Source organism: Trachemys scripta, chromosome 10 (assembly GCF_013100865.1).
Source record: "Trachemys scripta elegans isolate TJP31775 chromosome 10, CAS_Tse_1.0, whole genome shotgun sequence".
In the NCBI taxonomy this organism is placed as follows: Eukaryota; Metazoa; Chordata; order Testudines; family Emydidae; genus Trachemys; species Trachemys scripta.
Window position 1 is genome coordinate 57,773,567 of NC_048307.1, and position 13,509 is coordinate 57,787,075.

Sequence of the window (13,509 nt, forward strand, 5' to 3'; positions counted from 1 at the left end):
ATGGTATCAGCCATCTGTATTGGTTTTATATATATATATATATATATATATATATATATATATATATATATATATATATATAACTGCTAGTGCAGTAGTTTGGAAGTCTGTATTAAGGAAATCCTGACTCCTATCTGTTGAAGGATTATTACAGTGTAGTTTGTTTTCTTCCTCAGTAAACTTACTCTAAAAGAATAGCATCTATTTACACCATGTCTCCCTGTTCCAGTCAAGAATGGTTACACCTGGGTTAGATGATCTTCATTTTCTACACTTACTGTACTCAGTCCTGGAATTTGCTAGAGCTAAACAGAATGAGACATTCAGTGCAGATAAAGGCATTCAGTGCAGATTAAAGGTATTAAACTACCTGAAAATTTCACAGTTCATCCACTTTTATTGAGTCTTTTTAAGTATTTCTGTGCAAGTAGCGCTGAGTTCTGCTGGTGGAAAAAAATAACTTGCTTATTGAATTACTCATTGCAATGTACTCTAAACCCTACTGATACCTTTAATCTTGAGTCCATTTTTAAGGTGTCCACTGTCTGAATTCAAAAATGGTGCCAAATAATCCTATTTATACCTGATACATGTTTACTGTTGAGCTTTATGCTAGTCCTATGTTGATTATCTCTGAGCCCTATTGTACCATCAATGTTTGATCAGGAGTCCCTATTGTAATCAGTGGGAGTTCTCCTTTGTCTCTAAAATTTGATGTCACAATAATGATTCTTTGTGATTAGAAATTATTAAATGTCATTAGAACTTGGATTATCCTCTAATTAATTTAATTAAACAATGGGAGACCTGTATGAAATTGAAAGACTAATTATATACCTTTTTTTTTCTGAGTTAATGATCCCTTCTCAGTCCTATGCCTTTATGTCATGAAAAGTCATCCATCAAGGACTTTATATAGCTCTTGAAGATCTGAGATTACACTGTATACAGTAGATTCTTGACCAAAGAATTATGGGGAGGAACTGTCAAATTTCCAATGGTGGTAAATATAAATTTTCATATGAATGTCACATTGTAGCAAATCCTGACAAACTGTATCTAATTTTGTTGTTTCTCTTTTGCCTTAAGAGAAATGTATTTCATCTACTTTAGGGAAGTATCTGTAGCATAAAAAGATTATTTACATCCCAGATGAAAAAATAAATTATAGTTCACACAACAATAATATATGAACCATAAACAGTTTGCACATACCTTTGGATAAAGTAAATAATTTAAGCTGAACAGTGAGTTGGTAAATAGGTATGTGAATGTGGTGCTTTACACATGTAGGCAAGTTATAAAATGTGTTGCTCTTGAATACGTGGCAGTTGGGATGGCTTAGAAGGATTTATCTTTTTGTGGGCTCCATTAATTTACCATTGAAGACGGCAAAGTTCATAGGAGCCGAGTATAAAAGGGTATATATCTATGTATATATACCCTGTATTACTCCTCAGATTCATTGCTTTGTTAGTTGAATGTGGTCACTTATATTGATAGTTATATAAACTGAGCTATCTGGTGTAAGGCCAGTTTTCATATATACTATTTAAAAAGTATTAGTCTCACCTAATTAAACACCATGCAGTAAGGAGTCAGCCTGATTGTGGCCAGATTTAATCTCTTGCTGTCACTGGCAAGTTTCACTATAATTATGATAGATGTTTTTAGAATATAAACTAATCAACTCTCCTTTCCTACACACACTGATGCAGAAGGACTAATATTATCTATGGTACTATTTCATTGTCACATGAAGTGCACTTTTAAAACTATTCATTTAAACCAGTTATTGCATTTTAATTATTACAAGTGTTTGTTTTTATATAGCAGTGCTCCAGTTTGGCCTGACACCATGTATAGTTCCTGATTCTTTCACTTACATTGATGTAAATCAGGAATGGCACTAATGAACTCAGTGGAGTTACACGGGTATAAAACCAGTGTAAGCAAGTGCAGAATCAGGCTCATTAATTTGAATAACACCTTTTCTTTATTGTGTGTGAATATGTAGTAGAAAAAACATTATTTCTCACCTTTCAAATCTTACATGATCTGGGATAAAATAGAAGATCAGAGTAACTATGGGGACAATATGTGGATCGTCTATATAAGGCAAACTGGTGAAAAGTGATTACCTGAAGCCAGCACACAACAAAGGGAGCCCCACATCTGGCTTCTCAAACATCTGTAGAGAACCCATTTTGCTGATCTTACATGACAGAGGCAGATTTTGAGGGGTGATGCAAAAGCGAGAGGGCAAGGTTTGCATGGTTTTGCATGAACATCACACAACCCAGCCGTGGTTTCAACACACTCATACAATTACAACGAATGTAATGTAATAATCTGTCTTTGGGGCATAATACATCAGGGTCTAGAATTAATGTTGTTTTTACAATGTTTATATGATCCCATTTCCATAGCCAAATGGCACAGATCCAAAATTGGGTCCTTTTAAGTAGGAAAACACTTGCTGTATTTTCGAGATGTGTTAACTCAAAAGTTCATAGACAAGGCACATATGGATGAGATAGCCACAACTTAACTGAGTTCAGTGGGACTACTCACATTCAGGAGTGTTTGGAGTGCTAATAGCTACTGCCATACCTGCTTACTCAACAAGAATGTTTGATGTTTAGAGCAGTGCTAAGTGATCAGACCATTTTATTACCTTGAACAGAGGACTAGCTGGCACAGCTGTGGGAATTAATACAAGGTGGGTTTTTTTGTAGTGAGCGAGAACAAGATAGCTTTTAACAGTTTGTGTCAGAAATAAAACTAGTTATTAGTAGAGCTATTCTCCTGATAGTTCAACCAGCTCCTGAACCCTTGGTGGTTCGTTTTATTAAAATAACTACTGAATGAATTCCTGTGTAATGCACCCAGAGTACCTATAACTGCACAATTATGAAATTATGTATTGTTCCTGTATTCTCACATACAACATCTGCTGTTTTAAAAGTACCATTAGAGCAATCATTTATAGATTGAATAGCAGAAAAAATCATTGCAGAACTTGGTTTTTATGGCACAGCTGTGTTTAATGCCTTTTGGCTCCTCTCTATAAAAGCATTTGTCGGTCTATGGGGCAGTTAATTGGGAAATTCAAACAATGAATGCTTAAAGTAAACTTCCTTCGTTCCTAACACGGCTTACAGAATATATTAGTGGGGGTTATGTTAGTTTCTATTTAGGGAGCTGAATCAAAGCAATCTACTAACACTTAACATTTTCATCTTTAGTGTTTTTAAATAGACAAACTATTTGCATTATAAGAAACAATTATTGGGTCAAATTCTGACCTGGTGAAAGCAGGTGCAACTTTATTAGAAATGCATCCACTAACACTAGGTCTGAATTTGGCCCTTTGTCAATTTTCAATGAAACACAAGGGAGTATAGAAACATTTTTTTAAATGGAGACTCCTTGGAATTTTAATGGATTGGGAAATGCAAACTCCCATTATCTTTTGGGCTTGATTATTTCCTTTGAAAATTCAACACTTTCCCAGTGACTTTCTAACAACACTGCTTTCATTAGCCTGCTTTGTCATGGTGCACTGTGTGGGTCTCTTCAGAACTGACCCTGCAATGTGCTCATCATGGGTGGACGTAGGTGCCCTTGCTGACCTTCCCTGAAGTCATCAGGGACATTGTTAAGCAGGGGTGTTGGAACAATTTGTATAGTTGGGGTGCTGAGAGCCATTGAACCACACTGTAAACCCTGTATATGATGGCAAGCACTTGAAGCTAGGGGGTGAAGCACCCTCAGCACCTCTAGTTCCAGCACCTGTGTCTTCATGGACTGGGGCCTTAACTGTGCAGATCATCAAGCCTCGATTTGAGTGACACAAAAACCCTACTTTATATATGTAAAATTACTTACATTTCACCTTAACCCAGTCATCCATCTTGGCAGAAGGATATACTTTATTATAACTTATTTTTTGTTATTTGTAAATACAAGATGTTTATAGGAAATATGTATTCTGAGCTATGTCTATGGAACAAGCCACTGCACCAAAATAGTTCAATTATTTAGAATATGCAGATTTTTATTAAAGGGACCTAATGTGTATTTATTTACGTATGCCATCTACATTTTTGTCCAGGTCTTTCATCATACTAATCCAAGTTTTCATGGAATTTTATAGCATATATATATATGTCATATTGTAAATCCATAGTTACCATTTTGTAATTTTCTGATTAGCCAGTTTCTTGAGTGGATTTAAAGGGGGAGTATAAGTTAAAGTACTTTGTGACTAGTTCAGGAATATGTATCCCTGGCAATGCACCCGAACCTGAACTGTACAGCATCCTTTTCATATTGTATACATTTTCTCTTTGATGGAAAAAGTTAACTATTTTTGTTTATGACTAATTTATTTTTTATTATTGTGAAAAATAAAGTAATTAAAGATCAGCTTTTGACATGGTTTATTTCCTATTTGGTGAACCCTATACCTGTACACAGGAGTTAAACATATGTATCAACAGTTGAATAGATCCCTGAAGGGATCTAATTAATATGCCTTATCTAGTACTGTACAGAATATAGAAATGTTGCCAAAAGAGAGAGAACACTGTGCTCTATAACCTTACAGAGTATTGACAGTGCCATCCTGGTTTCCTGATAGACAATTGTACCTATTAGAGATTGGAAAAGAAAGACTTTTACTGATAGGTTATCATCTCCTCCCTACTTCCAAACCAGGTTGTTTCCTACTGTATGCTCTCAATTACACTGCCCAATTTTAAATTATTTTCTCCCATCACTTCCCTTGAGAAGCTCTGGCTCCTTTATGCCAGGTAAAACGGCCGGAGGGGTGTAAAGCAGTGCTGAAAACTGCCATTCCAGCAGGGAGAGGATCCCCCTGATGCAGGCAATGTAGAAAACAAGTGTGAGGCTGTGCAGGAGGGACTGGCCCTCTCCTCTGGAGGCACTAGGATACAGGGATGCTTCCCCTCCCCCTCCAGCCATGGAGGAACTTGTGGAAAAACCACAGAGAGCAGCCATCCACAGACTCTAACCCAGTGATACTCAGACCTCAGTGGTTCAGGAGTCAAATTAGTGATCAACATTACCCAAAGAGCCACAGTAGTGTGAATTCATTGTTTCATTTACTATTTATATATCTGACCAAGTATTACAATTAGTCAGATATATATTACAACTACAATTAGTTAATAACATAATTTGAAAGCAGCCAGATTGGTTAATAATTAAATCACACAGTGTTTTAACATCATCTGCTGCACAGAGCTGCAGGAGACCCATTAAAGAGACACTTGTGGCTCTCAAGCCTCAGTCTGAGTATCACTGCTCTAGCCAGTAGTATCAGAAGCAGCCAAAGCAGGGACTGCTTGGTGGAGGGAGGGCAGAGAGAATGGGGGCTGGTGGTGGTTTGGTTGGGGCAAAACAGGCACTAAATAAGACCATTCCTCCCCCCAGCATCCTTGTGGACCCTGAAATGTACAGGGGAGACCCACTACGACACTCGGCAGGGCACTAGGATTCATGTAGCCTTGGGGGAAAACCCCAGAGACCAGTCAGCCACAGCCTCCAGGTGGTAGGATCAGAAGCATCCAAATCAGGGTGCCGTGCTTCCTGGGGTTATCCAGCCCTGTGAGCCACTGTACTATCACCTGTCCTTAGCGTGAGGAAGCCTCATCTGTGTCTGGTAGGAGTCAGCTTCTTGACTCCATCAGCCACAAGCAACACAAGCCCTCCCCTCTCAGCCCACGCAGGCTCTGCTGTCCCTCCGCAGGCGAGCAATTGGCATACTCCATCTGCCCCCCCACCCCAGTCCTCTAAGCATCTCCTTAGAGTGCCTAGGGACAGCCACAGATCCTCTGGTCCCAAAGGAACAATACACCAAGGTTTAGCAGTTACCCTGTAGGACATAGCTCCACTTAACTCAGCACATGGATTTGTTCATAGAGAAAGCAGGTATGAGTTGATTTAACAAAGAACAGAGTCAAATAATATCACATAGAAATACTGGCCACAGGAGGGTTACATATACAATTAAATCATAACACACATTCTGGAGCCTAAACTTAACTAACGAGCTGCTGCTTGTCTAATAAGGTTCTGCTTATCCTAAGTCCTTCTCTTGGTGTTTTTCAACCAGGACGGCTGAGTTCTTCTTTTCATAAAACCAAGCCTGCTGGCAACTTACCTCCCCAGATGATGGCTGCCAGGGAGTCTTTCTGCACTCCCTAGCTCTATTACACCAGCCCTTTGTTCTTCATCCCTAAACTGGGTTCCCTCCCACCAACTAGTCACCTCTTCCTGTTAAATTCTGAAATCTCCTGAAGTGCCCATAATCTTCTCAAGTATCAGGGGGTAGCCGTGTTAGTCTGTATCCACAAAAACAAGGAGTCCGGTGGCACCTTAAAGACTAATAGATTTATTTGGGCATAAACTTTCATGGATAAAAAACCTCACTTCTTCAGATGCATAATCTTCTCACTAGCATTTGACTCAGTATGTAAATAGATTTCCATTGTAAGGCACACAGTACACAATGGTCAGCCAGGAAGTACGTCTCTCACCTCCTGGAATATTACCTTAAGGCATATTACCTCTGGGTCACCTGCCTGTAATGGCAATGCTTTAAACACATAATTTCCAATATATACATATCTATCTACAATATAGATGTGCACAGATCGCCTTACATATTATCTGCACATACTTTTTGCAAAGATGATGATAGTCAGTGTAGCACAGGATTTCAGTACACACTTTATAAGACATTATATGGTGAACTAGTATGAAGATACTACCCCCTGGGGAGCCCTGTAACCCTTATGTACCCTGTGCCCTCTGCCAGTTGGCATCACAGGGTCCTGGGGTGGCCATTTCAATCAACACTAGAGAATGTTCTCTGACTTGCATTGCATTATTATTAATTAATTTTTATTTGTATTATTGTAGTGCCTAGGAGCCCCCGTCATGGACCACCAACCCCCTGTTCTAGGCGCTGTACAAACGCAGCCTGTAAGCTCTTTGGAGCAGGGACTCTCTCTTTTTTCTTTTTCTTTTTTTTTTTTGTTTTGTTCTAGGTATAAGATGGGAGGCACGAGATGGCGCTACAAAGGTGGGGCGCACACGGAAATAACGAGTCAATGGTGTCTAAATGGACATAGCCTGGGGGGAGGGGTAGCGCACACAAGCCGCGTGAACAGCGGGGTGGCGGCAAACAGCGTGCTAGTGCCCCGATTCGGTTGGTTGGGGTTTTTTGGCGGGGGGAGCTCAGCCCAATGGAAGGCAAAGGGGAGCGTGCAGGGGCGGCAGGGTGGATATGCGGTGAGCTGAGGTGAAGAGACGTGCGGCGGGGGCGGGGCAGGTTGGAGCCGGCAGCCAAGCAGCTGCAGCACAGGGCAATGCAAAGGTAGCAACAGGTTAGCTGCGGTGGGGGCAATGCGCCGAGCCTGTGGACAGCCAGCTAGCGCCTGTTAGCTAATTCACACCTGCCTGGCCCCTCCGCTTCTGCTAACTGAGCGGACGTGTGACTGTAGCAAAGCAGCTGCCCCTTCATGGCCACAGCTGGTTCAACGCTCCCCTGGTGAGCACGAAGTGTGCTCGCTTTTCCTGGATGCCCATAGGAGGGGAGATTGCCAGTGTTTGGCGTCTAAAACCAGGGGACATTTTGTTTCATTACCTCTCTGTCCAGAACAACAGGACTTGGAATGTGTCTGGACTAAGCGCCTTAGTAACTAGCCTGGTTTGTAACCGGGGGGGGGTTAAAAAGCACTAGGGTGGGTGCAAGCCGTGTTCGGAAGGGCTTTAATCCCTTTGAGCTGGCTAATTACTCTTGAAGAAGAAAGACGTCTGCGTGGTTTGGCTCTTGATGAACGAGTTAAACTAGGGGAAATGGGACAAACTTCCCTCTATGGGCTATAAATATACCCTTAAAGTCTGCTGGCTAAAGTGCTGTCCCACTAGAAAGCCCAGCAAGGGGGGACATCCCCGGACTCTGACATGCTAGTTAGCTGTTTCTTAACGCTGCTGTAGCCTTGAAAAATGTTAGTTAAGATTGCACAGACTGAAGCTTAGGAGGATTTCTCAGTATCAGACAGTTGCCTTGGGTTCTACTAAACATTGTATGTCCAGAGACACACACGCAAATCCCTTTACTATCAGAAAGGGTCTCCTATAGCCATGAAAGGGAGGAGGAGATTGGAAATCCCACTCAAGTACTCAGTTACTTCCCATCAGGCAGAGTTAAGCACTAAGTAGCCCCACCCAATCTTATCTGTGGCTGTATGCATGGTGTGTACCATTGGTGAGGTGACCAGGGCTCAGGTTGCTAGAAATGGGGTGAGGTTGGGCAAGTCCCTGAGGTTGTGGTGGGAGCTTTGGTACAGGAGCCAGCCTCCTGGCAGCAGCAAGGAGAAGGAGCTAAGGTCCCAAACCTGACTGGTGCTGTGACCCCTGGGCACCAAGTTGTAAAGCCACTCACTCAATTTTGGACTTACCTCTTCTCCCATGGTGGAGGAGGCCAGGGGACAAACCTAAGTGGCATTGTGACTAGATTAATCCACCAAAAGGGATTTTGTAGCAGAAACTCTATGGCTTCAAGACCAGTGGAGTTTTCAGTACAGCTGGTGAGAAAATGGGGTGGTTGGGGTTTTTTTTTTAATTGGAAAATTTAGACTTTTCATCAAAAAACTGAAAAACCCATACATTTTTGGTTTTCCAACAAAAATTCAAAAATTTTGCATATTTAGTACTATTGCCCACAATTACACTTTCAGGAATTAAACTCAGACTCTAGCCTTAAGCTTATCTGTCTCTGTCTGGGTCTCCTAGATCATACATTTATTTAGCCAAGGCAGAGAACAGTATGGAGCTGTGGCTTACAAATTAGATGCTCTTGATTGACAGCACATGACATCAAATTTCTATCCAATACACTGCAAAGTGTTTCCTATTTTTGAATCCAGAAATCAAACAACATTGATTCTTACCTACAGTGCAATCTGTAATCTTGACAGGTGTTTTCGTTAGCATCTGTTAGAGCTGCAATTAAACAATCTAGGAAGGTTGTTAACAGAGATAAGCCAAGTGGTGTTTGCATTTCTGTAGGAGGATCTTTTTAATTTTGTTTGTAATTTGCATATTTAACAAGGTGTGGCCATAACAGTGCTGTGTAGACATAAAGAGCCATTCAAGCTTGCTGAAGTGCCAGGCTTACTACTGGACTGTATATCTCTACCAGGTGTTTTCACAGAACTGTTAGATAGAGATATTTTTCCTCCTCTGCAATGGCTGAAATTGCACGTTGGCTTTCCAGCTGGCTTAAAGTGTGCCACAATCCCATTACAGATACAGCATTGTGTATGGTTTTGTGACTAGTGGAAAGCTATGCCAAGCTTTCTTACTTAAAACTTTGAAATTTGCCGTTTTGCAAGCCTTTTCATAGAATCATAGAACTGGAAGAGACCTCAAGAGGTCATTTAGTCTAGTCCCCTGCACTCCTGGCAGGACTAATTATCTAGACCATTCCTGACAGGAGTTTGTCTAACCTGCTCTTAAAAATCTCCAATGATGGAGATTTCACTACTTCCCTAGGCAATTTATTCCAGTGCTTAGGAAGTTTTTCCTAATGTCCAACCTAAAAGTCCCCTGCTGCAATTTAAGCCGATTGCTTCTTGTCCTATCCTCAGAGGTTAAGAAAAACAATTTTTCTTCCTCCTTGTAACAACCTTTTACATACTTGAAAACTATTATCATGTCCCCTCTCTGTCTTCTCTTTTCCAGACTAAACAAACCTGGTTTTTTCAATCTTCCCTCACATTTTTTAGACCTTTAATCATTTTTGTTGCTCTTCTCTGGACTCTCTCCAATTTGTCCACATCCTTCCTGAAATGTGTGTGGAAGCAGAATTAAGAGAGGCCTCTAACTCTAACAACGTGAGAGTTGTAGAGATGCTGTTTTCGCCTCTGCTTTAGTTTTCTTGCCTCACTTTAGCTGATAAGGATGGAATGCTGATTTAAATAGAAATCTTGAGATAAGGTAGTGTCTCAAGAAATTTGTATAAACAAAGGATAAACCACTAGCCACTTATGTATGTAACAGGAAGGTATAAATACTTGCCTTATATTGCTTGTAAAGCAGAGACCTGCCTAGGAAGGGGGAATCCCTGTCCGTGCACACTCTCCCCCTTGCAATTGCTTGAGAATAAACAGTCTCTGTGATGTTGCACACAAACTCAGAGTGAGGACTGGTTTTCTTCCACATGTGGTACCCAGAACTGGACACAATACTCCAGTTGAGGCCTAATCAGAGCAGAGCAGAAGAATTACTTCTCATGTCTTGCTTACAACACTCCTGCTAATACATCCCAGAAAGATGTTTGCTTTTTTTGCAACAGCATTACACTGTTGACTCATATTTAGCATGTGGTCCACTATGACCCCCACATCCCTTTCTGCAATACTCCTTCCTAGGCAGTCATTTCTCATTTTGTATGTGTGCAACTGATTGTTTCTTCCTAAGTGGAGTACTTTGCATTTGGCCTTATTGAATTTCATCCTATTTACTTCAGACCATTTCTCCAGTTTGTCCAGATCATTTTAAATTTTATTCCTATTCTTCAAAGCACTTGCAACCCCTCCCAGCTTGGTATCATCTGCAAACTTTATAAGTGTACTCTGTATGCCATTATCTAACTAGTTGATGAAGATATGGAACAGAACTGGACCCAGAACTGATTCCTGCAGAACCCCACTCATTATGCTCTTCCAGCATGACTGAACCACTGATAACTACTCTCTGGGAACAGTTTTCCAACCAGTTATGCACCCACCTTATAGTAGCTCCATCTAGGTTGCATTTACTCAAATGTAAAGTTTCCTGCAAAATTTCTTGAGGCAAAAATCAGTCAAAATTGGCCATACATCTTTTTTGCTGTGTGAATGTCACAACAAAGGTTTTTGTTTGTGTTTTTTGCCGTGGTACTTGGGGGAAATATGTGCATTTTCAAGTTTCAGTGAGCCTTGTAACATGGTTGAAGTCACATGGTATTTGGTATTCTTCAGGATCCCTGGCTGGGTGAGTTTACCCATGTGTTCAAGATCACCTGCAGAAGCCATTTTAACTCTCCACCCTCCAAGTAAATATGGGAAGGAAAGGAAGAGAGTGCCTCTGTTTCTCCCTCATGGCCAACTCCTAAAGGATGGTCTTGTAGAAAAGACATCAGGCTGGGGACTGATAGAAGAAGACAAACACAAGGTAAGAGTGAAGGGGTAGCTGTAAGCAGGTTATGTCATATGGCCTGCTGAGGGGAAAAGAATTGTGTATAGTCAGAGGACTACATAGACTTGGGCAGTTGTGTTCCTAGATGTGGATAGTTTGGATAAGAGCAGTGGGCTGGACAGGTAGGAAATCCCTAATTTGTGTGTGCCTGTTCTTCATTCTTAAATCAGCAATGTGTAGGTTCTGCCATTCTGCAGATTTCATTTTTAAAAATGGATGTTTCTTGCCATCATCAACGTTGCACATAACCTTGAAAACTTGACCCGAGTCTAGACAAATACATCAATGTCTTCCCAACTTTGCAGAAAGTCTGAAACAATAGCACTGAGAGGAGAGGACTGCTCCATGCACCCTAAAGTGTTGTTTGCTCTGAATCTTAAATAGGACAGCTTGTTAAATTTATCTGGCTAGGTGGCAGAATTTCCATCAGTGTCACAGAGCTTGGATATAGTTTGCCTCACAGTACTCTGCCCTCTGGCCTTAATGTTTCACTAGCACTATTTTTTGTATTTAATTTCCCTTTTGACTTTTAAAGGGATCCAAAGGGAGTTCAGGAGACTCTCCTGGTGACTAACATATGGGGGTAATATCCTTAGCTAGTGTAAACTGGCATAACTGCAGCTGACACTGAAATCAATGGAGCAATGCCAACTGACGTCAACTGAGACTTTGAACCACAGTGTTAAAGCAGATTTCATACTTTACTGATCTTTCCAAGCACCCCTGCCACCACCCCACACCCACACACAAATGGGTCTGGTGGCTTTTTTTCTAAATGATATTGAGTCTGAAGTGTCACAAACCAAACAGGTTTTCTTGAGAATAACCTTTCGTACCTGTCTGCAGGAGGTCAGAACCACCACTGTGGCTACATCTACTCTGCAACTCAGAGAGTAATTTGCAGCTTGTGTATACCCAGTGCAATTTTTTTACTTTCATAACTGACGTGGCAAGCCCAGAGGTGCCGGGGCTATGAACTGCCAAGTCTAGAGGTCCTGGGGCTCAGCCCTGGCAAAATTTAAACTCTGTATACACCTGTGCTAGTCTAACTTACAAAAAATAGCAGTGAAGATGCTAGCTGTGCAAACCTGCTTGGCCTCCCTGGGTACATCCTTATGTTCCAAACCCAGCCTGCCCCACTACATCCTCACTGCTATTTTTAGCAAGCTAGCTGGCGTGGATATGTCAACGTAACATGTCAGCTGCAAATCATACCGGGGGTTGCAATGTAAATGTAATCTGTGTGAAAGGAACTTTTAGTAAAATATCTACGTTCCAGTGGTGTTTGAATTTAAAGATTTGCTGGCTGGTATGTCACAGGAGTAAAGTTAGTGTTGTATCATTCTGATTGGTAACACTTTACCAGGCATACTTGTCTGTGTTCAAAATAAAATAAGCCCTTTGGCTGAGAGAAGTGGGCAGTGAGCCTGCAGGCGGGGGGAAGAAGGGGACGGCGCTGGAGGAACTGAGCCCTAAGATTTTAAGGGCATGCTCCAATACCCATTAAAGTCAATGGAAAGATTTTCCATGGGATGGGTCCAGGGTGCATCTAGGATTATGAAAGTTTTGATGTCTCTGGGATGCCTTCTTGCACATTCAAGTTATCCCCACTTGAAAGGAGAACAGATTTTTCTCACTGGGGCTAGGTTTTATTCTTATCCAGCTGGCAAAAGGAGTAAGGTAAGCTCATGATAGAAATGCCACTTTTTAAAAACCTGTATAAAGATACCAAACAAGTAGCTAGCTGTAAATATAGTTTACAGGAACAAAGCTTGAAAGTAAGTGTGTGTGTGAGGCTGCATAGTAAAACAAACAGAAATAGCCATTACTGTGTACTCTTCAATAGCATTGTGCCTGAATGCTATATTGTGCTAGTCCAGTTTAGTGAGCAAGACCACTACTCTACGGCAGTGGATTTTTACAATGCATTTGTGTTGTGTCTTCCTGATATAGAATATAAACCTGCTCAACAGCAGCTTTGGCAATAAAGCTGGGTTGATTGATTTATACCACGGTGTAATAACCAAATAAAATCTGAAACCAACAGCCTGGATAAATAGGCATAGTCTATTTCCAAATGGATTTAGAATCTGATCTATGAGGAATCAGTGCCTCACAAAATGTGTTGGAATGCATTCCTACTCAACTCAGGGCTGACATTATTTATTTCCATGTCAAAACTCAGGTTGTCACAATTCAAAGTATCCTGATATGAGCAGCTTGTGTTTTGAC